The sequence below is a fragment of the Doryrhamphus excisus genome, linkage group LG1 (assembly GCF_037039965.1).
Source record: "Doryrhamphus excisus strain RoL-2023G ecotype Guam linkage group LG1, RoL_Dexc_Guam_v1.1, whole genome shotgun sequence".
Taxonomy (NCBI): Eukaryota; Metazoa; Chordata; class Actinopteri; order Syngnathiformes; family Syngnathidae; genus Doryrhamphus; species Doryrhamphus excisus.
Window position 1 is genome coordinate 25185778 of NC_136357.1, and position 26783 is coordinate 25212560.

Consider the following 26783-nt stretch of genomic DNA (forward strand, 5'->3'; position numbering starts at 1 on the left):
GATTCCTGTATCGGCCCACTCATTCTCCCACCTCGAACTTCATTCTTTTTTTTGTACTTTTCATTGTCAACTTGCTGCAAGTGAAATATATATTCATGCTTCCAAGCATTTACCATCACAACGGTCACAACAATGCTAAGATAATGCTGCTGCTAATAAGAAAGTCAAGCTAACGGTGCTAATTGTTGTTAATTGTGAGAGGAGGAGGAGGAGACGTCAGGAGGGAGGGAAGGAGGGACGAAGGAAGGAAGGAAGGCAGCGAGGAGGCTTATTTACATCAATACACCACAAGGTTACAGTGCACGCACACGCACGCACGCACGCACACACGCGCGCGCACACACACGTCACATGGAGCACTCAGGACTTGTTTAAGAGCACGGTGACGCGCCTCGCGCACGACCCCCGGACTCTTCTTCGTGTCGGTGAAGGACCTCCGCCAAGGTAAGGACGCCCACTTTCACTTCTTCGTTTAAAAAGGACATTCGGTGAAGGTCAAGAAGAAAAAAAAAGGAAAAGTCATCGATAGGTTTTTGTTTTTTTTACCCCCCCCCCCGCCCCCTGGTCGTCGAAGCCGGCGTGTATTCCCGCCACTCGCCGCTCAGCGCGAACGTCCACGCCGAGCGCTCGTGCTCGTGTCCGGACACCGGCACCCACCGCAGCCGCGATCCGGCGAGGGAGGGAGGAGGGTGAGGGAGGGAGGGGAGGCTGGCAGTGAGGGAGGGGAGGGCTGGAGAGGGGAGGGAGGGCAGAAGGACAAGATTCCCACGTCAGGTCAGGATGCGCGCACGGAGCGTGGAGGCTGTCTAACAGGTCCACACGCACTTTTCTCTCTCCACCATCCGTGGACCCCAGCGGCGTGCACGCGAGGGAATTCCCGTTTTGCCAAAGGTAAGAACCGGCTTGAGTGGGAACGCTAAACAATCCTTTTTACTTTGGAAATGTCAGAACACTCGGACGCGCACGCTCCGTCCAAGTGTTGCGTTGTGCGCGTGTTTTTTTTTTTTTTTTTTTAAATTCCACGCCATCCGAGCAAAAAGACTCCGCGTTAAACTTTGCTTGATGTCCTCCACGAGACACCAAATGTCCGAAAAATCCCAAAAGTTGAAGGACAAAAAAAAAAGACACCATTTTGTATCGTTGCTCGATGCACGCCTGGAATGTCACCGCACACGCACGGAGGACGTTTGACATTTCTGTGCGTGTGTGTTTTTGGGGGGGCAGATGTCACTCCGTGGGTGTTGTGGGGAGGTGGGGGGGCTTTATTGGGGGTCAAAGGTTGGGAGAAAGTTGAGCAATGTGGCAGCTTTTTCTTCTGCTTCACTTCCAACCACTTTGTGCTGCTCCCATTCAGAAGTGTCATTTAAAAAAGGCACAATTCAAGGTAACAACTTGAATTGAATGCTACAATCTAATGACACTTTAAACAGGGCAGATTCCATTCCAAAGTGTCATTCAAAAAAAGGCATAATTAAGAATGTACAGACAGCGGGGCATGGTGCCGTTTTCTCATGACACTTTGAATGGCAGCGACGCAGCAAACGTGTTAACCACATGTTGTTACATTCTTTTTAAAACAGGGAAGAACGCTATCCACTAAAAAATCATTCATAATTAGCATTTAAAAAATATTTATAATTGTGCCCACTTACATTCTGAATTGTTACTTAAAAACGAGGCTGTAGAATCGGAGCTTGTGTGCAGCTAATAGATGTCACATTCTAAATTGTGTCTTTTTCCAATGACACTTTTGAATGGACCAACTGTGCCCTCAAAGAGGTTACATTTTAAACTGCTTCTCCCCAATGAGACTTTTGAGTAGGACAAACTGCATACTAAATTGTGCCTTTTTCTAATGACACTTTTGAATGGGAGCAACTAATCTCAATGAGGTTTCAATCTAAATTGTGCTTTAAAAAAATCCACTTTTCAATGTGAAGTGCAGTAAAAGATGTTAGATTTAAATTGGGTTTTTTCTAATGACACTTTTGAATGGGAAAACCGTGGCGGGTTTGTGATGCAGTTTGGTGTGTGTTGCCCTTTAACCCCCGGTTCGCTAAGCGTCACCTCGCCGTGTTTGTGGAATATTAGCCGGCAATGTGACTTTCTCCACGTCGTGATTGGCAGCCATGTTGTCAGAAATGCGCGTGAGGCTGCAACCGCCTCGTCGGAGACGCCGCTGGTGCGGAGGCCTGGCGTGATGAATCGTGTCCACGTTTTATTTGATCGCTGAAAACGTGCAGCTGGTGTGGTTCTTCCTGTGTGTGTGTGTGTGTGTGTGTGTGTGTCAGCCCGCGGTGGTCAGGAAGTGATGTTTTTGGGGGGTGTCACCTGCCAGTCAGTCGCTCACTGGACTGTGACGCCTCGTTGTCAGGCCGATGTGCGGCGAATCCTCCCCACAGTAAGACCTCCTCTCTTTTTTTTTTTTTTTTGGCTAACCACACACGGTCTGACTTAACGTGCCGTGTGTGTGTCAGGGTGGTACCCCCTCCTCCACCCTTCCCGGGGCTTGTGGGAGCAGCAGGAGAGGGAGGGGACGAGGTGGCCATTAATTAATACGCAGTCAGTGTGACGAGGCCACGCCCCCATGTCCTTCTTATACCTGCCCGATGGCGGCGACAGCTTCCTTGTGTGTTTGTGTGCGTGTGTGTGTGTGTGTGTATAGGACCCCCCCCTCCATGCCCCCGGCCGCTACACTGACACGCCGTCATGACCTCAGCCTTGTAACGCCGTGACCTTTACCTCCCCAGGCCAACATGTTGCCCCCCCTCCCCAAGTGAAAAACAGGTTGACTGTAAATCGGATCTCCTGAATCAGCCGGAGAGAATTCCTCCCAAAAGTCGGAATGAAGGACGGGGAGATTTGAAAGAATTGTTTAAAAGTCTCCTGGAAGGACGACCAACGTTCTCCGCGTCAGAGCGGCGGTCCAACGCTTGCGGAGCAAAATGAGCATCTTGTCCAATAATTTGTTTTTATTTCTGAAATATGAGAGAAATACTGGAGACACAAAAAAATGGCCGTGGGGGGGCTGCATGTGCCCCCCCCTCCCTGGGCTGAACTTTGGGCACCCATGAGGGGCGTCATGTCTTGATGATGATGAATATTTTTCATTTTAATTGTGCTAGTTTGAAGTCTGGAGTGTGTGTGTGTGTGCGCGAGTGTGTGTGAGATTATTTAACGGCCGAATTATCAGAAGTAGATTTCATGTTCTGGACTCTTTCATTTTTATTTAATTTAAGTGATAATTTTCATATGATAGCAGATGTTTTATTGTCTGTACTGCTACATTTGTATTATTATAATAATAATAATTATTATGATTATTGTTATTAAGTGTCAAGGTAAATGTGTGCGTGTGTTTTGTGCTTTTTAAAGGCGTTAAAAAGGAGTAGAAGTGAGTGGAAGTTCTATTTCTACTTTGGATGTCTTGCTTTCTTTTATCTGTGCAGTAAGTGGAATTGACTGCAGGTGTGTGTGGGGGGAGTGTGTGTGTGTGTGTGTGTGTGTGTGTGTGTGCAGTCGGCCTTGACAAAAGTGCGATTGGCCCATGTGTGTAAAAAAAAAAAAAAAAAAACAGAAGAAACAATTGTCTTTTTTTTAAGCTTCTCTCCTGTTTGTTGTTTTTTTTTCCCCTCATCCCAAAGTTCATTTGGGATTTTGGGATGTCAAGACTGCTACCTCCCTACCCCCACCCCTTTGATGTGCCTGTTTTTCCGCCATGTCATTCCCGGAGACAACAGCTTAGCGCAGACGAGCGAGCGTCAATCAGGCAGCGAGCGGCTACTGTTTAGCATTCACACGCTCAAAGTGCACTAAATAGGACTTGTGTGTGTGTGTGTGTGTGTGTGAGAGAGAGAGAAGAGTGAGTGTGGGTGGGGGTGGTGGGGGGGTCATATCTATTACACACTTCACACGCCGTCGCCGAGCGGATCACGCAACACGTCCCGTCTGCGGCGACCTCTGCAAACTTGGCGCTAACGAGCTGAAGTCAAACAAGATGGAGGCCGAGGAGGAGGAGGAGGAGGAGGAGGGGGAGGAGCTTTAATTATGATGAAGAGCTCCTCCTCGGCAGAGGACGGAGGCGTCGACGCTCGGCGGCGCTCGTAAATCTGGCCCGGGACGCGGTGCATTGTGTCCGAGCGTGACTGTACGCCGCCATTATTGCGCGTATTCAACGGCCTCTCTAGCAGCTCATTTGCATAATTGGATCTTTAATGAAAGTTGCCTTGTGGAAGTGGTACACACACACACACACACATGCGTAAATAAATAAGAAGTAAGCGTATGTAAGAGGAGAAGGCCGTGCAGCGATGGTGTGTGTGAGCAGCAGAGCTTACAAATGTGAAGTGAAAGCGTTTACATTCCCCGCCAGGTCTCGCGGGTTAAGACTACAATAGCGGGATATTCTCTCGCCCGGGGGTGTGTGTATGTGTGTTCATGTGTGTGTATTTTTAGGAGGGAGGGGGCGGCGGGGCGCGGGGACTTGTTACGTCCGCGGATCATCCGCTGGAATTCTATTTTCTTTGCTCCGATCTCGATTTTGACACCTTTTTTTTTTCACTTTGCTGTAGTGCCAGCGCCATGTCTTGTCCTGTCTTGACTTCCTGTTCCTGTGAAGGACGGCCTGCCTCGTGGCTTCCTGGTGACGCTTTGTCCCCTTGGCACCAGAAAGGAGCGTTTTAACCTAACGGCGCCGATCCGTTGGTGAAAGTCAGCCGTCTCGTCTTTGTGACGCTTCCTTCATGTTACCGTGTTTTTATGTTCGAGTCGGACTCGAACTCCATCGTTGGGTTGGGTTTTTCTGTGCAGAAGGAAAGAGGGCGGTAACTAAACCGAGCTGACTGATTGGTTCAGTAACACGTAGATGCTACAACGTCAACCTTTGCTGCCTTGCCTTCCTGCCTCGTCACCTTCGCTGGGTTTTTACGTGCACGACAAAAAGGTCTTCAACTTGGCAGCGCTAACCGGTTTAAGTAACGGCTAAACGGTTTAAGTAACGGCTAAACGGTTTAAGTAACGGCTAAACGGTTTAAGTAACGGATAAGTGATTTAAGTAACGGATAAGTGATTTAAGTAACGTATACGTGATTTAAGTAACAGCTAATCGGGTTAAGTAACAGCTAAGCGGTTTGAGTAACGGCTAAACGGTTTGAGTAACGGCTAAACGGTTTGAGTAACGGCTAAACGGTTTGAGTAACGGCTAAGCGGTTTAAGTAACGGCTAAGCGGTTTAAGTAACGGCCAAGCGGTTTAAGTAAGAGCTAAGCGATTTGAGTAACGGCTAAGCGGTTTGAGTAACGGCTAAGCGGTTTGAGTAACGGCTAAGCGGTTTGAGTAACGGCTAAGCGGTTTGAGTAACGGCTAAGCGATTTAACTAACGGCTAAGCGGTTTGAGTAACGGCTAAGCGGTTTGAGTAACGGCTAAGCGGTTTGAGTAACGGCTAAGCGGTTTGAGTAACGGCTAAGCGATTTAACTAACGGCTAAGCGGTTTGAGGAACGGCTAAGCGGTTTGAGGAACGGCTAAGCGGTTTGAGTAACGGCCAAGCGGTTTGAGTAACGGCCAAGCGGTTTGAGTAAGGGCTAAGCGATTTAACTAACGGCTAAGCGGTTTGAGTAACGGCTCAGCGGTTTGAGTAACGGCTCAGCGGTTTGAGGAACGGCTAAGCGGTTTGAGGAACGGCTAAGCGGTTTGAGTAACGGCTAAGCGGTTTGAGTAACGGCTAAGCGGTTTGAGTAACGGCTAAGCGGTTTGAGTAACGGCTAAGCGGTTTGAGTAACGGCTAAGCGGTTTGAGGAACGGCTAAGCGGTTTGAGGAACGGCTAAGCGGTTTGAGGAACGGCTAAGCGGTTTGAGGAACGGCTAAGCGGTTTGAGGAACGGCTAAGCGGTTTGAGGAACGGCTAAGCGGTTTGAGGAACGGCTAAGCGGTTTGAGGAACGGCTAAGCGGTTTGAGGAACGGCGAAGCGGTTTGAGGAACGGCGAAGCGGTTTGAGGAACGGCGAAGCGGTTTGAGGAACGGCGAAGCGGTTTGAGTAACAGCTAAATGCTACAACGTTGAACATCTTCTGTCTTGTCTTTTTGTTGTTGTGAAAGACGGCGGTGGATTTTAACGTAACGGATTTGATGATTGATTTATGAAGTCATGCAGAGACGCTACAACACTACCCTAACCCTAACCCTAACGCTACAATGCTACAATGCTACAATGCTACAATACTACAATGCTAAAGTCTCTTCCTGTCCCTGTGAAAGACTGTCATGTCTTCTTCACGGCTTCCTGGTGACCATTTGTCCTCCTCACTGTCTTATTCTGTGCAGCAGAAAAGCGGACTTTGACTTTGCGGCGCTAATTGCTTTGTTAAATAGCGCTCTAAACGTTACAACTTCAGTCTGCCGTCTGCTAGAGCCGTGACGTGACGTCCACCAATGACGGACGTAAAACAGATTCATTTTTTTAACGTTTATGGTGAACTATTCTCTGAACCCCCTTTTAAATTAGATTAATTACTTCAAAATGTACTCCATTTTTTACATGCAATTGAGGTTGATTATAATGTCGTCGTAAAAAGAGACGCATAAACAAGCTGGAATGTCGCTCAGTCCAGCCTAGACCTCCGCCGAGGTCAGGAGAAGGACAGAAGACGGGAGGGTGAAGATCTGCTACTTTGGTGACTTCACCAGAACCACCGTCCTTGGCTGACTGGAACGGGGCCGTTTGTCTGGGTATGCCTTTACCTTTTACTGGGATCCTGCACCCAGGACCTCAGACTAGGGCTGTCCTACCTAGTCAGACTAAGGCTATCCTATCTGGGAAAACTAGGATTGTCCTACCGAGTCAGACTAAGGCTGTCCTATCTGGGAAAACTAGGACTGTCCTCTCTGGGCAAACTAGGACTGTCATACCTAGTCAGACTAGGGCTGTTCTATCTGGGAAAACTAGGACTGTCCTCTCTGGGCAAACTAGGACCGTCATACCTAGTCAGACTAGGGCTGTTCTATCTGGGAAAACTAGGACTGTCCTCTCTGGGCAAACTAGGACCGTCCTACCTAGTCAGACTAGGGCTGTTCTATCTGGGAAAACTAGGACTGTCCTCTCTGGGCAAACTAGGACCGTCATACCTAGTCAGACTAGGGCTGTTCTATCTGGGAAAACTAGGACTGTCCTCTCTGGGCAAACTAGGACTGTCATACCTAGTCAGACTAGGGCTGTTCTATCTGGGAAAACTAGGACTGTCCTCTCTGGGCAAACTAGGACCGTCATACCTAGTCAGACTAGGGCTGTTCTATCTGGGAAAACTAGGACTGTCCTCTCTGGGCAAACTAGGACCGTCCTACCTAGTCAGACTAGGGCTGTTCTATCTGGGAAAACTAGGACTGTCCTCTCTGGGCAAACTAGGACCGTCATACCTAGTCAGACTAGGGCTGTTCTATCTGGGAAAACTAGGACTGTCCTCTCTGGGCAAACTATGACCGCCCTACCTAGTCAGACTAGGGCTGTTCTATCTGGGAAAACTAGAACTGTCCTCTCTGGGCAAACTAGGACTGTCATACCTAGTCAGACTAGGGCTGTTCTATCTGGGAAAACTAGAACTGTCCTCTCTGGGCAAACTAGGACCGTCCTACCTAGTCAGACTAGGGCTGTTCTATCTGGAAAAACTAGGACTGTCCTACCTATGCAAAGTAGGGCTGTCCTACCTAGTCATACTTGGGGTGTCCTATCTGGGCAAACTAGGACTTGTCAGTCCTATCTCGTCTGACTAGAGGTGTCCTACCCAGGTTTTGAGCAGGATCTGATGATGTCTTGTAAGACAAGTGGACCAGTCAAGTTGTGGTCAGTTCAATGCCGTGAGAGAACTGTCCTGGTGTCGTGAAACAACTCTCCTGAACATTTCAAAAAAGATCCTGCTGGAAAATGTCGGAGTTTGGTTTGAGTTTCAGTTCCAAACAACCCTCCAAGTGGTCGTCACCAAGACACAGAAGAACTAGAAGTGGTCTGCCTGAGTGGGACGGGTTCTACGCGGTGACGAGAGGAGATAAACGGTGACACGGTGGAGCTGTGGGCTTTTAAACAGCAACGCGAGGGCTCACAGAGCTGTGACACCGCGTTCAAGTGCCCCCACTTTCTCCGCTTTCCTCTCCACATGTGTGGGAGTGGATCGTGTGTCAGAGTGGATCTCAGGTGGCCTGCAGGCCAGACGCTTCACCGGCGGGTCAGGTCCGGTTCAAGAGCCGAGAGAGGCTCAAGTGAGCCGACCCCCCCCTTCCTCCCGCAATGGGGCGAGGACCCTTCACTGCCGTCCTTAACGCAAACCACTCGCCCTTCTGTCGTCCCTCCATCCACTCTCCACTCATCCACGTTCACATCCTTTTTTTCTGTGCTCTCCTCCCTCCCTCCTTCTCTCTCCCTCCCTCTCTCCCTCCCTCCCTCTCTCGTCACTTGACACCATCTGCTGTGCTTCTGGATCGCTGCGGGCCACGACTCCACGCTGTCATCTTCTTCTTCATAACATTTACTGCAGCACCCAAGGTGTGCGTGACGGCGGTCTCGTCATTTCTTTGTTTCAACTTCTCTCTCGGGTCTCGATCTATCAGGACCTGGTTACCATGGTAATCGACCGTCTTTATCCCGTCCGATCCTGATAATACGCTAACGGAACATGCTAACCAGCTGTTGTCCAATTCCTCAGAGCCCCCCGCTTTGGTTTTTCTCTAATGTTGCCACCAAAATGTTCTACACTCTCGCTTTTCCAATTTGACGTACATTTGTGCTAACTGCACATTAAAAATGGAAATGTACGGCTAGTTGACGTAGCCTAGTGTGCTGCCATTGTTGGCGGGTTGAAACGGCATAGCAAACACAAAGGCTGTGTTCGAAACCGCATACTTAGCTACTACTCATACCAACTCTTTGACTATGCAGTGTGTCCACACTGGCAGTGTACAATTTTTGAGTATGTGAGAAGTATGTATCATCAGCTCACTACTCACACTTAAATTACCCAGGATGCAACGCGACGTGACGTGATGTCACCGCGAAAAAACCCCAAAAACGTTATGCTGAACACTGAGCACCAGGATGGACCAAACGGCGGCGTCGAGCAGGATGTATCGCAAGTTGGTTTGTTTCTTGTTTTCAAAGTAAAAGCAGTGATTTTTTTTGTATGAGAAAAGTAAGGGGTTGTTTTATTTTGTGAAAATAACCAGAACTTGCTTACTTTGGTTAGCTTAAATTTTGCCGAATTCGCCCGAAGGAAATTGTAAACGGTTGGTATTTGGACAAATAAATGGCACACTCGGGATCTAGACTGAAAAAAAGGTGACTAAGAATTGAACTGTAAAAATAAAACGGAATTTAAGGATGGAAATAAAAATGAAACGTTAAATGTTGAGTGGTGAATTGTCCGATTGATGGTGAAGGCATCTTTTGGAACTAAAATCCTCTTTGGTGGAACCTAAATCTACCAAAAAATCTGTGACTTTTATTCGGGCTCATTTGGTCAACCTGCCTGATTTGGTGTTCACCCCAAATTCCCGTTGGAAACCAAAATTCCTGTCAACTTCCTGTCCCCATTAAATGTTGTGCCGTTCTGTTAAACTGGTGAAAATGGGAGGAAATAGTCATAATATTCCTCAACATAGCCGTTTTAGGAGCGCTGATTTGTCAGGCCAAAATAAAAACGGCCCCAAGTCCTTAGTGTTTTCCATATGCAGCCCTCGGAAGCGGTGCGGATCTTTTCCAAGGAAAAACAGCATCAAAAACGCACGGACGATAAAGAGCACTTTTAGCCGCTGACACATGAAGCGCTCCAAGTGCTCTGCCACTTCTTTTGACTAATTGTCCTGTTGGCAAACATGGCCGCCGGCGTGGCGGCGTGCAGACAAATGCGGAGCGGCGAGAGCGCTGACAGCAGCGAGGGAAGGCAGAGGCTGCGCGCGGGGCGGGCGAGGAGGGATGATGTACTTAACGCTATCTGGAGGTTTCCCTCTCAACAAGCGGCTGCCACAGATCCGCGGCGGCAGCGGCGGCGGCGGAGCTGATAAATTCGCTTTGATAAAAGTGGGCGAAATGGCGGCCTGTCTGCACACCTCTATTAAGCCCGGCTGCATTTGTCACAGCCGGCACGAGTCAAGCCAAGGGTTTTAATGTCACATCGTTGTGAATTAAAGACTCCATCCAACGGTTTAGCTTCATATTTGGAGTGACGGTGGCGGCGGTGGCGGCCTGCAGATGACTGCGCCGCACTCCATCAAGGCCGCCGCCGTGTTTGCCTGTTGGGACGTTTTCCGATTATTTGTTGCTCTTTTTAGCCCCTTCGTGCTCGTTTGGAATCTGATGACTTTCACTGTGTGTGTGAGTGTGATTATTATTCCTCTTTTTTTTTTTTTTCTAATGATGAGAAATGAGATCTATGCTGCATTAATCATCAGGCGGCCTTAAAGAAGCAAACGCAGGCCGCGTTTTAAAAAAGAAGCCCCTCGAGAAACGCCTTATTTCCACATTGCTGTTCAACGTTTAAGCAAAAGTAAATAAGGAAATGAGCACACCGCAGCCTCGGTGCCTTATTTGTTGACTTTTATCAAAGTAAACATGTCTATTTGTTTATGGCCGCCCTGGACGCCACCCCCATACGCAACCTAGAGCATCATTTTCATTTTCAAGTTGAATATTTTATTTACTTTTTGTATGACATCCTTACGTTCTGCATCCATTTTCTCCTGGGATGACAATGCAGGAAGACATTTTTAACTCCGTGAACCGAATTTCCTTTGACGACTTCTTTTATTTGCTGCTGCTAAAAACAGCCCTGATTTATGATGTCAACACACTTCCAATCCGGTTAGCTTAGCTGGCTAACATTTGGCTGGAGATCATGGTGCTGGTTTTTCTACAACTCTTGGAAAGTTGCAACTTCATACGTTTGCATGCACAAGGTCAAATAAGGTCGCTGCGATGTTTCAAAAGGAGGAGGGGTAGGCTCTCACCCCCCTACATTTGAAAATAAGGAGGAGCAGCCACTGATCCCCCATGTTTAAAATTGAGGATGGGGAACCACTGGCCCCCATGTTTAAAAAAAAAAAAGGAGGATGGGGAGCCACTGATCCCCCTACGTTTATAAATGAGGATGGGGAGCCACTGACCCCCCACGTTTGAAAATGAGGATGAGGGGCTACTGATCCCCCAACATTCAAAAATGAGGATAGAGAGCAACTGGCCCCCCATATTTAAAAAAAAAAAAGGATGGGGAGCCACTGACCCCCCTCCCCAACATTAAGAAATGAGGATGATGAGCCACTGCCCCCCCTTGTTATAAAAAAAGGAGGATGGGGAGCCACTGACCCCCCTCCCCAACATGAAGAAATGAGGATGAGGGGCCACTGGCCCCCCATGTTTGAAAATGTGGATGGGGAGCCAATGACTCCCCCTACGTTTATAAATGAGGATGAGGGCCACTGACCCCCCAACATTAATAAATGAGGATGGGGAGCCACTGGCCCCCCATGTTTGGGAAAAAAATGAGGATGGGGAGCCACTGACCCCCTCCCCAACATTAAGAAATGAGGATGGGGAGCCAAAAATGAGGATGGGGAGCCACTGACCCCCCTCCCCAACATTAAGAAATGAGGATGGGGAGCCACTGACCCCCCACGTTTGAAAATGAGGATGAGGGGCCACTGGTCCCCCATGTTTAAAAAAAAATGAGGATGGGGAGCCACTGACCTCCCTCCCCAACATTAAGAAATGAGGATGGGGAGCCACTGACCCCCCACGTTTGAAAATGAGGATGAGGGCCACTGACCCCCCAACATTAAAAAAAGAGAATGGGGAGCCACTGGCCCCCATGTTTGGGAAAAAAGGAGGATTGGGAGCCACTGACCCCCCCCCTCCCCAACATTAAGAAATGAGGATGGGGAGCCACTGACCCCCCACGTTTGAAAATGTGGATGGGGAGCGACTGACCCCCCTACGTTTATAAATGAGGAAGGGGAGCCACTGACCCCCCTACGTTTATAAATGAGGAAGGGGAGCCACTGACCCCCCACGTTTATAAATGAGGATGGGGAGCCACTGACCCCCCACGTTTGAAAATGAGGATGAGGGCCACTGACCCCCCAACATTAAAAAAAGAGAATGGGGAGCCACTGACCCCCCACGTTTGAAAATGTGGATGGGGAGCGACTGACCCCCCTATGTTCATAAATGAGGAAGGGGAGCCACTGACCCCCCACGTTTATAAATGAGGAAGGGGAGCCACTGACCCCCCACTTTTGAAAATGTGGATGGGGAGCCACTGACCCCCCTATGTTTGAAGATGAGGATGAGGGCCACTGACCCCCCAACATTAAAAAATTAGAATGGGGAGCCACTGCCCCCCCATCCACAACATTAAGAAATAAAGATGGGGAGCCACTGAACCCCTACATTTGAAAATGAGGTTGGGGGACCACTGCCCCCCCATGTCATTTTTGTCAGTAATGCGTTTGTCTGGGTGGTCTTATACTTGGCTACCTTGAGTATTAGCATGGAAGTGCCCGCCCTCTTCCTCATCCTTCATCCTTGGCCACACCCCAGTGATGCGGCCCCCTCCTTCGTCAAATATGATTTGATACGCTGCTGACAAATAAGAATGATGTTAATTGTCTGAGTTCATGCCAATTATGAGATCTTTCTTGTCTCGCACACACAAACCCGACTAAGACGCATCGCTGGTGTGTTAAGTCTTTCATGAAGTGTTTTAAAAAGTGTTGTTAAAGCAGGCGCGACTTCAATAGTCTCTTCTTTATCCGCCTTATTAGTGAAGCTGAAATTTAAAAGAGGCTTTTTTTCCCTCGACGCCTGATCCTCCTTGTAACTTCAACGCACTCGACGTGTCGTCTTCGCCGGAGGACACACCTTCAGCTGTTTAACATCTTAAAAAAAGCTTTTTCTACGACTTTGCGTGCTTTTTGTCTTTCAACTTGTGTTATTTGTACAACACTTTCTGGGTGGGGGGTTCGGGGGGGGGGGGGGGGGGCGATCATCTGGTGATAATTAGAGAAGTCCATCATGGAAGTGTCACGTTTTCATCGGGATTTTACAACATTAGGAATGGCAAGAATTGTTGTGATTCTGACGTAAGACTGCTAACCGTCCACATTACTGCCCTCTCTGGACAGGTGAGGCATTGCATCACAATTAACCCCCCCCCCCAAAAAAAATATCACGATTCTGATAATTAGAGAAGTCCATCATGGAAGTGTCACGTTTTCATCGGGATTTTACAACGTTAGGAATGGCAAGAATTGTTGTGATTCTGACGTAAGACTGCTAACCGTCCACATTACTGCCCTCTCTGGACAGGTGAGGCATTGCATCACAATTAACCCCCCCCCTCAAAAAAAATATCACGATTCTGATAATTAGAGAAGTCCATCGTGGAAGTGTCACGTTTTCATCGGGATTTTACAACATTAGGAATGGCAAGAATTGTTGCGATTCTGACGTAAGACTGCTAACCGTCCACATTACTGCCCTCTCTGGACAGGTGAGGCATTGCATCACAATTGTTAACCCCCCCCCCCCAAAAAAATCACGATTCTGATAATTAGAGAAGTCCATCGTGGAAGTGTCACGTTTTCATCGGGATTTTACAGCGTTAGGAATGGCAAGAATTGTTGTGATTCTGACGTAAGACTGCTAACCGTCCACATTACTGCCCTCTCTGGACAGGTGAGGCATTGCATCACAATTGTTAACCTCCCTCCCCCCCAAAAATATCACGTTTCAGTCAACTAAACAGTACAAGTATAACAAAAGGCTGTAGTGGTCATAAAAGTAATAAACAAACATTTGGGAATGAGAATGTAAGATTAGCAAGAATGCTAATCTCACCGCTGTGCCTGTAGGGTTAGCGAGTTAGCTTGTCAACAAACTTAAATGCTAATTCCTGAAGACACTTAAACCAGCGTGGCTAACGCTCCTGCTAGGCCGGCTTGCAGCGATCTGATTGGTCATCTTGTACTCGCTTATTTCCTGTTTTTATACCACTTGCTCAACCTTTGAACTCCTCCCATTTCCGATCAACGGTTGTAACACATCAGTCCGCCATTTTTTGCCTGCAACAAAGGAAGCTAGCTCGCTAATAAATATCGGACATGGTTGCCAAATTGACTCTCAGGGAAACAGCACCCCTAGTGTCTTGGCAGAGAAATCACCTGAAACTGCTTTACTGTGTGTGTGTTGGTGCCGCTGGGGGGGTTCGAGGGCTCCGGCTGGGGGGGATTCGGGGTCTCCTGCTGGGGGTGTAGGGGGCTCAGGCTGTGGTGGTTGGGGGCTCCGACTGGGGGGGATTTGGGGTCTCCTGCTGGGGGTGTAGGGGGCTCCAGCTGTGGTGGTACAGGGCTCCGGCTGGGGTGGTCGGGGGCTCCAGCCGTGGCGGATCCCAGCAGAGGTCAGCATCCTCCTCAGCGTTCCTTTTCGCCTCTAATTTTTGTGTCTGCAGGCGGCCGCTTTGCACACTTTTGTCGCCGGAGGTAATCTGTGGAGTGATCTTAATTATGGAGGTCCCCCCCGCCCACCGTCACTAAAAAAACAACACCCAGCCCCCCCACCTTCCTCCGGCTCTTCCTCTTCGTACACGCTTTTAATCAAACGGCGTAGTTAGCCGCTAATGAGGGCGGAGGGAGACGAGGAGGAAGAGGACAAATAGGAAGTCGCATGTCGTCCACATTTGGAATATGTTTTCACGTATAAGATAAAGGAGCAGCAGCGGGTTGGGGGGGGGGCAGAGAGCAATGTGAGTGTATGTACGTGTGAGGGTGGGGCTGGGGGGGGGCAAGATGGGATCCATTACACAGAAACAGCCGCGGCATTGATGAGATGATCCGATGAGGATTAGACCCACAATCCTGATGGACACTGAAAAGGTGACCACATTGGGGGAGGAGGGGGCCACCCCCCCACCACCCCAGCACCACCGCCATTACTAATCTCAGAGGGGAGCTGTTTCCAGGTCAGGGTGGGGTTAAAGTTAAAGGCAGGGGTTTTATTTCTATACTTTGAAATAAAACAGGTTGGGGGGGCATTTTGGAGGGGGGGGCGGGTGTATGCAAAAGTATCAGAAGACGTGAGGAAGCCAGCTGGTGTCCCATTGGTGGAGGCGTGGTAAAAATGTGTGGCCCCGCCCCCTTAGCTCTCACACTAAAACTATCCTCATCTTTACGCAAAAAAATGCCAAGGGGAGGGGCCGGGGTTAAATGGTGTGACCGGGGAGGAGATGGGGGGGGGGGTGTTTTTGGGGTGGGGGTCGATTACGATTGAAAAGCTGAATGTTGATGTGGAGACAGGAAGGAGAATCATGGGGGGAGGAGGAGGAGGAGGGATGGGGTGACTCCCCCTCAGAAGCCCCCCCCGTGTGTGTGTGTGTGTGTGTGTGTGTGTGTGTCCTTATATTATTAAAGGTTGCCTGGGTGCTGAAGTGTGGCAAAGCAGATGGCCCTTTACATAAAACATGCTTATAAGATGATTAGGCGCCCCCCCACCTCACTTATAGTAAAGTAGCACACTGTGTTTCACTAAGTAACACACACTATTAGCTCTCAGTGTGTTTGGCTTTTTCTTTGGCTTTGGTGAAATTCTTTTTACACTGAAGAGTGTTTACATTGTGACTTGGAAGAGATATTCCCATTCCCACCATCCAAAGGTGCGGTACTGGTGTACTCATGCAGTCAGAGGAAGTACTGCAGCTAGTAAGCAGTACTGCGTGTGAGTACACCAAAGGAGACGCGTATCACTTGGCCTTGGAGATGGTGCAAGGGAGCGCTTGATATACACACCATGTCACATTGTCTCCTGGGTGAAGAGGGAGGGGTTGAAAAATATGATGGACCCCCCCCCCCCCCACACCCCCACCCACCCCGCTTGCCCCTCAAGTTTTTATCATCCATCTGTCATGCACGAGCAGGAAGCGTGCACGTCATGCACAATTACCGACATCTCACCACGGGGCAGGAAACATAGTAGCACACCTCCACGTGTGTATACCATGATACCACGTAGATGTGTGTATATAGGATGTATATATTTTTATATATCTTGTACATACAGTAGATGTATGCATAAAGGTAAAGGAATACGAGTACATAGAGGATAGGATAGATGTACAGTAGATGTGTGTACATGTAAAGGAATACGAGTAGATAGAAGATAGGATGTAAAGTAGATGTATGTTACAATAGAGGTAAAGGAACACGAGTAGATAGAAGATAGGATAGATGTATCGTAGATGTGTGTATATTTAAAGGAATATGAGTAGATGTAGATGTATGTTAATATAGAGGTAAAGGAATACGAGTAGATAGAAGATAGGATAGACGTACAGTAGATGTGTGTATATTTAAAGGAATATGAGTAGATGTAGATGTATGTTAATATAGAGGTAAAGGAATACGAGTAGATAGAAGATAGGATAGATGTACAGTAGATGTGTGTACATGTAAATGAATACGAGTAGATAGAAGATAGGATGTAAAGTAGATGTATGTTAATATAGAGGTAAAGGAATACGAGTAGATAGAAGATAGGATAGATGTACAATAGATGTGTGTATATTTAAAGGAATATGAGTCGATAGACGATAAGATCTAAAGTCGATGTATGTTAATATAGAGGTAAAGGAATACGAGTAGATAGAAGATAGGATGTAAAGTAGATGTATGTTAATATAGAGGTAAAGGAATATGAGTAGATAGAAGATAAGATAGATGTACAGTAGATGTATGTATAGAGGTAAAGGAATACGAGTAGATAGAAGATAGGATAGATGTACAGTAGATGTATATTAATATAGAGGTGAAGGAATACGAGTAGATAGAAGATAGGATAGATGTACAGTAGATGTATATTAATATAGAGGTGAAGGAATACGAGTAGATAGAAGATAGGATAGATGTACAGTAGATGTATGTTAATATAGAGGTAAAGGAATACGAGTAGATAGAAGATAGGATAGATGTATGTTAATATAGAGGTAAAGGAATACGAGTAGATAGAAGATAGGATAGATGTACAGTAGATGTATGTTAATATAGAGGTAAAGGAATACGAGTAGATAGAAGATAGGATAGATGTACAGTAGATGTATGTTACTATAGAGGTAAAGGAATACGAGTAGATAGAAGATAGGATAGATGTACGTTAATATAGAGGTAAAGGAATACGAGTAGATAGAAGACAGGATAGATGTACAGTAGATGTATGTTACTATAGAGGTAAAGGAATACGAGTAGATAGAAGATAGGATAGATGTACAGTAGATGTATGTTAATATAGAGGTAAAGGAATACGAGTAGATAGAAGATAGGATAGATGTACAGTAGATGTATGTTACTATAGAGGTAAAGGAATACGAGTAGATAGAAGATAGGATAGATGTACAGTAGATGTATGTTACTATAGAGGTAAAGGAATACGAGTAGATAGAAGATAGGATAGATGTAAAGTAGATGTATGTTAATATAGAGGTAAAGGAATACGAGTAGATAGAAGATAGGATAGATGTATGTTAATATAGAGGTAAAGGAATACGAGTAGATAGAAGATAGGATAGATGTACAGTAGATGTATGTTACTATAGAGGTAAAGGAATACGAGTAGATAGAAGATAGGATAGATGTACAGTATGTGGGACAGAAGATGCTGGAATGTCTTGAATTTCTGTTCTGCTGGCGATGTCACATGGTCACATGTCCCGCCCCCTCCTCCGCCGCCGTCTCCTGGAACAAAGAATGTTTGTTGTGTCCCGCATGCTTGCACTTTTACAATTAAGAATTGAAATGAATGCGTTTTGTTTGAAGGCCTGCTGGCGTTTGAGGAATTTTACTTTTTTTAAGTGTCTCGTTTGTTTGTTGTTCTGAAAGACCCCCCCCCCAACCCCCCTTCCCCACATTCACCCTCAAGTTCAAGCACTTCCTGTTTGGCGTTTTTTGCGAGAGACGCCATTGATGGAAGTTTGCCGCACCTCTTGGTGTTAAAATGCGCTTTAATTGGAAAAAGCTTTGTTGCCTTTAAAGAACACAACTTCAGATGTGCGACTGAACGACAAAAACAACAACACTTTTCATTTCCTTTTTTTTGCTACAAAATCATCTGTACTAAACAATAAAAGCCTCAGATCTCCTCATTTACCCCCGCTCCCCCCCCGCTCCCCGTCAGCAGCCTCCTCAGCACACACACACACATGTACACGTAAACACACACACACACGTACACACACACGTACACAAAGCATCCTCATTGCAAAGAAGATGAAAAGATTGGAAAGGAAATGTGACATTCCTTGGTCGGCTCTTAAACTTGCGATATTGTTGTCTCTCACACTCAACATGGGACGTGTGTGTGTGTGTGTGTGTGTGTGTGTGTGTGCGGATGAAGAAGGAGCTGTGGTCTTTCTTCCAGAATAAAAGGCAGCAGAACCCATCTGGTGGGCTGATCCGCGGCCGGCCCGCCCCTAATGACTGGCACATATTCTCAAATGGGTCTTGGCAGATTATTTGCAGGTACTTGACTTGCATCTGTTTGCAATTTTGCAAATGCGCACCACTTTAATGGCGGCCTGAGCGAAGACCAAGCAGTACAAGTAGAAGAGAGGTTATTTTAATCCCGCAGATGATGCCAGCTGTCACCGCGATGCTGGGCCCCCCACCCCCCCGGGAGGGCCGCACCTGGACTCCAATGACACACCTTTACGTATGGTTGGGGGGGCCCTCAGAACTGTAGCATCGCTGAGATGGAACACTCTCTTGGGTTTGTGGTTCCATGGCGACGAGATAGAAACAACTCATTCATTCATTTTCTACCGCTTTTCCTCACGAGGGTCACGGCGTTGCTGGAGCCTATCCCAGCTGTCTTCGGGCGAGAGGCGGGGTACACCCTGGACTGGTCGCCAGCCAATCCCAGGGCGCATATAGACAAACAACCATTCACACTCTCATTCATACCTATGGACAATTTGGAGTCGCTAATTAACCTAGCATGTTTTTGGAATGTGGGAGGAAACCGGAGTACCCGGAGAAAACCCACGCATGCACGGGGAGAACATGCAAACTCCACACAGAGATGTCCAAGGGTGGGATTGAACCCAGCTCTCCTAGCTGTGACGTCTCCACGCTAACCACTAGACCACCGTGCCGCGATAGAAACAACTGTTTGTGGAAAATATTCCATTCCTAAATTAGCATTAATAAGTGTCATACAAATGGACTCCTATGACGATGCACAGGTAGGAGATGGGAAGACCTGGGTTCGATTCCACCCTCGGCCATCTCTGTGTGGAGTTTGCATGTTCTTTTCTCCGGGTACTCCGGTTTCCTCCCACATTCCAAAAACATGCTAGGTTAAGTAGCCACTACAAATTGTCCATAGGTATGAATGTTGTTTATAAGTGCCCTGTGATTGGCTGGCTCGCCCCAAGACAGCTGGGATAGGCTCCAGCACCCCCCCCCCCCCAGTGAGGATAAGCGACATTTTCATTTGTATCAATGTTGTGGCGGCCAAACGTGTAAAGGCAGCATTTTCGCTCGTAACGTTGGAGTGTCATTCAAGTGTAAAAAGAAGTGCAGCATTTTTGAAGTAAAAAAAATTATGATTTTTTTAATTTTACAATTGTTACATATTTTTTACATATATTTTGACAAGTGCAGGTATAATATTTTTAAATTGTTTATTTTTTTTAAATGTTTTTTTTTTATTATTTTAATTACATTTCCGTAATTTATCGTAATAAAACTTTATCAATCATAGATTTTTTTTTTTTTAATTTTAAATGTGTTTTTAATCATTTTGGTCGAATTTCAAATGTTTCCTCACGGGCAGGTCTCGCGTTTGCACGTGGTATTAACGTAAACGTAAGCCCACCCTTTTCCTTTTTCACTATTTAGTGTGTTTTTAGCGCCACCTGTTGCCACCAGTACCTGTTGTACGCACAGTACATACAGTACATACAGTACGTGTATTTGTATGGAAATACTGTAGGGCGTGAAAGTGGGGGTTCGGTGGAGGGGGGCGACCAATGGAGGCTCACCCCCCTCATAGATCACCTGACTGTGACATCACCGGGGTTGTCGTCCAGCCAGTGTGTTGTCCCCAGCATGTGGCGAGCAGCTGACCCCCCCCCCCCAATAATAAGGTGGTGTATTGTCCGAGGCCCACCCTGACTGCTGTAATTTGGGAGGTGGTTCCAATTACATTAATGACATAATTCATCAAGTGTGTTTATGCAGCGTCAAGACGAGGCCCGACATTCAACTTCCAGCCTTTTGTTTTTGCATTGACCCCCCCCCCGTCCCCCCCGCGTACACTCTTTGTGGTTGTTTTATTAGCAGCGAGGGAAGGGGCGGCGCCCGAGGAGGAATTATGGCCAAAGTGTGTGCCTTGCAACTTTTGCCTGGCCCCCGCCCCCCCCCCCTCCCCCGCTGCAAATGTTTATTTGAACAGTAAGCTCATGATTTGAATATTTGTAATCCGTGCTTAAATTTACAGGCCAGATGAACTTTTTGGCACAGAGTGGCAACCATAAGACGGATTTTGGGAAAAGCTGTACAAAATTTTAAGCCATGTGCGAGGCTTATATCCTTTTCTACCAGGAGGGGGGCCGCACAAACAAACCAGCCTCCACCTTATTTACTTTAAACCCCAACACCCCCCCCCCCCTTAGCACGCAGGCTAATGCTAGCATGGTGGTGCCACCATCTTGTTCGGGAAGAGGAAGGACAGCAGGAAGGAAATATTCCAGGAGGAAACATCAACATCTAGGAGCCAAAAATGAAGCAGAGGAGGAGGAATAAGACGAGGAAAGGAAATCTAAATTTAGGGAGGCAGTGGTGAACAAGGGTTAGGGTTCCTAAAAACGATGACGTGGAGGAATGGGAAAATTGACAAAGACGGAAAAGAAGAAAGGAAGGTTGAAGGAAGCTGAGTGGAGGAAGGAAAGACGGATGACGCAAGGAAGTAAACAAGAAAGAATGGAAAACCAATTGGCCAAGCAAAATGATGGAAAGAAGAAAGCCAAGGCAAGGAAAGAATGGATGAAGTGGATGGACGCAGGAAGGAAAGGGAAAAAGGGAGGAAGTTGGAACAGACAGAAGCATGGATGCTAGCCAGGATTGGAGCTCCTCCTCCTCAATCAATGAACAGAAGAATGATGCAATGATTGATCGACGGATCGATTGACAGAACAACATACAATTAAACGAAAGGACAATCAAGCAAAGGAATGGAAGCTCAATCAGTGGACGGAATGAACAAAGGAACGATGGAATGAAGGAAGGAACGGTCAATCTGTGGATCAATTGAAGAATCGAACAAACGATGGATTAAGCGAAGGAACACTTTGAAGGATCAAAGGAACAGTCGAGTGAAGATCGCCTGATGATCAAAACAAGGAACGATTGAATTAAGGAACGATCGATCAGACAAAGGATGAAATGAAAAAACAATCGGAAGCATCGAACAAAGGAACAATCCAGAGGAGGAATTATCAAACCTAGGAATGACTGAATGAAGGAACGATCAAAGGATGGATTGAAGGAACCACAGGAAACATCGAACAAAGGAACAATCGTTGAATCAACTGGAGTATGGAACGATGGAATAAGCGAAGGAACGATATGAAGGATCAAACCAAGGAATGGTTGAATGAAGGAACGATCAAAGGAACGATTGATCAAACAAAGGATGGAATGAAGGAACCACAGGAAACATCGAACAAAGGAACAATTGTTGAATCAACTGGAGTATGGAACGATGGAATAAGCGAAGGAACGATATGAAGGATCAAACCAAGGAATGGTTGAATGATGGCACGATCAAAGGAACGATTGATCAAACAAAGGATGGAATGAAGGAACCACAGGAAGCATCGAACAAAGGACCAATCGTTGAATCAACTGGAGTATGGAACGATGGAATAAGCGAAGGAACCGATATGAAGGATCAAACCAAGGAATGGTTGAATGAAGGAACGATCAAAGGAACGATTGATCAAACAAAGGATGGAATGAAGGAACCACAGGAAGCATCGAACAAAGGACCAATCGTTGAATCAACTGGAGTATGGAACGATGGAATAAGCGAAGGAACCGATATGAAGGATCAAACCAAGGAATGGTTGAATGAAGGAACAATCAAAGGAACGATGGATCAAACAAAGAATGGAATGAAGGAACCACAGGAAACATCGAACAAAGGAACAATCGTTGAATCAACTGGAGTATGGAACGATGGAATAAGCGAAGGAACCGATATGAAGGATCAAACCAAGGAATGGTTGAATGAAGGAACGATCAAAGGAACGATTGATCAATAAAGGATGGAATGAAGGAACCACAGGAAGCATCGAACAAAGGAACAATCGTTGAATCAACTGGAGTATGGAACGATGGAATAAGCGAAGGAACGATATGAAGGATCAAACCAAGGAATGGTTGAATGAAGGAACGATCAAAGGAACGATCGATCAAACAAAAGATGGAATGAAGGAACCACAGGAAGCATCGAATAAAAAAATCGAATGCAGGAAGGAACGACGGAATGAAGGAAGGCTCAAAGAAAGGAAGGCTTGATCGAAGGAACGATCAAAGGAAGGAGCGATCGCTTGAAGGAATGATCGTACGATTGATCAAACAAAGGAACGTTTGAGGGACCGAGTGACTGAAAGATAGTAAATGGTTGAAGGAAGGATGGAAGGAAGGATGGAAGGAAGGATGGAAGGAAGGAGTAAATGGAGGCGAATTGAATGGAAGGATTGAAGGGGAGATCAAAGAAAGGCTTGACTGACGGCTTGATGGAACAAAGGAACGGACAAATCAACAGACTAAGTCAAATGAGCCAAAAATCATTTGTTCCTTTTTTCCGCATCAAAAAACATTCAGGTGTTAGCATGCATGTGTGTGCACGTGCAAGCATATTGTGTGTGTGTGTGTGTGGCGGGATCCGGGGGAGGTGCTGTGTGTGTGTGTGTGTGTGTGTGTGTGTGCACGTGGAGACACCAGTTGGTCTAACAGATGAATCAGTCGTTGGCCTCGTAGTCGTTGGCACGTTGTGCTGTGAAAAACATTCTCTTTAAGGAGGTTGTATACGTTACAATATGTACACACACCTTGCCAAGAACGACTCGTGACTGCGTGTGTGTGTGTGTGTGTCGCTGCTTCCTCACCAGAATGGCCACAGTTTGACCCTGGAACAGATGATATGCTTTTTAGCCACCAATTGTTGAGCCTTCAAAAGTCACGTAACCATTCCTTAGCTTAGTTTATCATAGCTTAGCATAGATCAGGCTGCATTCCAGCAAATAGACGGTACCGCCTTGTGTGTTTGTGATGTCACATAAATACGACATCTCCCAGGCTTTTGTCGCTCGGGGGGAGTCTTCTCCTCACGTTCATGTTCCATCCAAGATTCCGCACATCTGTTGTTTGGCGCTCACTAGGGCCGCCGCCGTCACACTCCAGGCGCTCGTTCTGGCGGCGTTCCTTCATTCCATCCTTTGTTTGATCGATCGTTCCTTTGATCGTTCCTTTGATCGTTCCTTTGATTGTTCCTTTGATTGTTCCTTCATTGAACCATTCCTTGGTTTGATCCTTCATATTGTTTTTTCGCTTATTCCATCGTTCCATACTCCAGTTGATTCAACGATTGTTCCTTTGTTCGATGCTTCCTGTGGTTCCTTCAATCCATCCTTTGATCGATCCTTCCTTCCTTCAATCGTTCCTTGGTTGCGACCCTGGATTGTTCCTTTGTTCGATGCTTCCGATTGTTTTTTCATTTCATCCTTTGTCTGATCGATTGTTAATTCAATCGTTCCTTGTTTTGATCATCAGGTGATCTTCACTCGACTGTTCCTTTGATCCATTGATCAGGCTGCATTCCAGCAAATAGACGGTACCGCCTCGTGTGTGTGTGTGATGTCACATAAACCCGACATCTTCCAGGCTTTTGTCGCTCGGGAGTCTTCTTCTCCTCACGTTCACGTTCCATCCAAGATTCCGCACATCTGTTGTTTGGCGCTCACTCGGGCTTCTTTGACGCGCACGACGCCGTCCGGGCCTCCGCCGTCACACTCCAGGCGCTCGTTCTGGCGGCGTTCCTTCATTCCATCCTTTGTTTGATCGATCGTTCCTTTGATCGTTCCTTCATTCAACCATTCCTTGGTTTGATCCTTCATATCGTTCCTTCGCTTATTCCATCGTTCCATACTCCAGTTGATTCAACGATTGTTCCTTTGTTCAATGCTTCCTGTGGTTCCTTCAATCCATCCTTTGATCGATCGTTCCTCCCCTGGATTGTTCCTTTGTTCGATGCTTCCGATTGTTTTTTCATTTCATCCTTTGTCTGATCGATCGTTCCTTAATTCAATCGTTCCTTGTTTTGATCATCAGGCGATCTTCACTCGACTGTTCCTTTGATCCATTGATCAGGCTGCATTCCAGCAAATAGACGGTACCGCCTCGTGTGTGTGTGTGTGATGTCACATAAACCCGACATCTTCCAGGCTTTTGTCGCTCGGGAGTCTTCTTCTCCTCACGTTCACGTTCCATCCAAGATTCCGCACATCTGTTGTTTGGCGCTCACTCGGGCCTCTTTGACGTGCACGCCGCCGTCCGGGCCGCCGCCAGAACGAGCGCCTGGAGTGTGACGGCGGCGGGCGGCGGCGGCACACGTGTGCAGAAAGCTATTTGGAGGCCTTGTCACTTGTGATTAGGAGGCCGGCGTTCATGTTTGTGAGGAGGCTGAGTGCAGATGGCAGAGTGGAAGAAATGGATCACTAATTTTAACAATGATTAATGAACAGAGATGGAAAATGAATTACATCGGACTATTGCAGGCGAGGAATATTTTCTCTCAAAATGTTCACTGCAGCTGCCAGACAACCCTGTTGTGTATTACGTAGCGTGTGTGTGTGTGTGTGTGTGTGTCATGTTGTGATGTGTGTTTCCCCCCTCCATCTTTTGTAGAATCAACACTTGACTGCTTTTGCCTTATTACTTTACCGCTTAAACGCTGTTGGTTTCTCCTGCTGTGTGCGGAACCAACACTAATAAAGGTAAACACAGGAAAAGGTTAACCCCCGTTTTTTCCTCCACAACGCTGGTCACGTGACTAAGTGGCAAATAAGTCCAACGACTCTCAAAGCGACACTTTTAGTAAAAATATACGCTGAGATTTCTGGGAGGATAATTGTCAAGCTATTGTTTTCTCTTTTCCTCGTCTTGCTAGCGTCTTATGCTAATTAGAATCTTTACGCCTCAGCATTTTAACAGTAAAGCACTGAAAACTGTCATTTAGAGCCCCCCCTCCCCCCCAATGGGGTCGGGATCTTCAGCTCTCACTGGTAGGAAGGGAAAAGCATGGGATAAGAATCGGCACCCGGAAAAAAGGGGAGCTTCCCCGACCCGACCGCGCGAATGCAGAAGCCACGCCCACTCCACTGATTTGATCAACATTCCTGTTTGTACCCGATGCCAACTGGCGCCGCTGGGGCGTGTGAGAGCACGCGGTTAACCTCAGCCTCCGTCCCTTTAAGAGTCGACGGTGTCAATGATATTTTTTTCAGCACCTTAATTCTGAAACGTTATCGCCGTGTTTACCCGTAACACGGAAACACGGAATTGATCGCTATGTCGGCCATCACGGAAAGGAATAAGATCGGTGAACTTGCAAGCTGACAATGAATGCATGAAGCGTCTGATGTCGTCACATGTAGTCGCATTTCCTTCATGTTGCCCCCCATCCCCGGGCCCCATGCACCCACCGATGCCCCCACTTCACCCCCAGCGGTGGTGTTTACATGGTGGGTGTTTGCTGCTTTAACTATTTCCACTGTAATGAAGGTCCTGATGGAGAAGACACAAAGTACGGCAACTCTCGGCGGCAATGTGTGTGTGTGTGTGTGTGTGTGTGTCTGCATGTGTGTGTGTGTGTGTCTCAGGTTACAGCAGCATATGCGAAGCACTCAGGAAACATACACAATGCCTTTGGTGAACAAGGTAGTCGCGGGCCCCTGGGAGCCAATTTAGATTGTGACTTAAGGCAACATGATGGCTGTGTGTGTGTGTGTGTGTGTGTGTGTGTGTGTGTGTGTGTGTGTGTGTGTGTGTGGCTCCAGTGAAACGCTAGCAGTGTGTAGATGTGGGTGGCCCTCCTGCCAGACCCTCCACCACCACATCTGCGCCACCCCCCCCCTCCCTCCCGGCCCCTCACGCTGCATCGCTACGGCGACGAAGACGTCGTTAGCGAGACGACTTTTAAGAGATAACGTCTTGATTGACAGCTGATCTTTGCACAGCGCAGCACAAGGCGGCGACGCCACACAACAGACATTTGTGGGGGGGTGGGGGGGGCAGTGAGGGAGAAGACAAAGTGAATGTTTTTTGTGGATTAGCATCGTTAACACAGGCTAAAATGTAAATGTTGTGTTGTTAGCTTATTTTCGTAGCATCTTCTCCGAGAGGAACACCGGCTGGTTTACGGCGTCCTTGGTGTCACGCCATCGGCTTTTTAGACATTTAGAACTCTTGGTTCTGATGTCGGGATGTCGTCGTGACAACAAAACATGTCAAAAATGCGGAATGGTTTTACTCCTGCAAAAGGGATACGTGATAAAGTGATGATTCCGGTCACAGCGAGCACTTTGAAGTCAGGAATCGACTTTCCAAAAGTTGGAATGACACTTTTGATCCAAGCTTATCCTTGCGTGTGGACGCTTGGTTCCGATGGGAAACTGCAGCAGGGCTAACGTCAATATGTTGA

General features: G+C 47.1%; 1 protein-coding gene across 4 annotated transcripts in view; it reads left to right on the plus strand.

Annotated features, from left to right (window-relative positions):
* The first annotated feature begins 343 nt into the window (after positions 1-343).
* znf536 (zinc finger protein 536) overlaps positions 344-26783 on the plus strand; it is a 227522-nt gene continuing 201082 nt past the window's right edge. Inside the window, exon 1 of one of the 4 annotated variants that reach the window (XM_058078810.2) lies at positions 344-444. The gene's annotated coding sequence lies outside the window, so the exon portion shown is untranslated. Of the gene's footprint in view, positions 445-749; positions 892-26783 lie in introns of those variants that run through there. The other 3 variants (XM_058078805.2, XM_058078804.2, XM_058078808.2) reach the window with 3 other exon arrangements.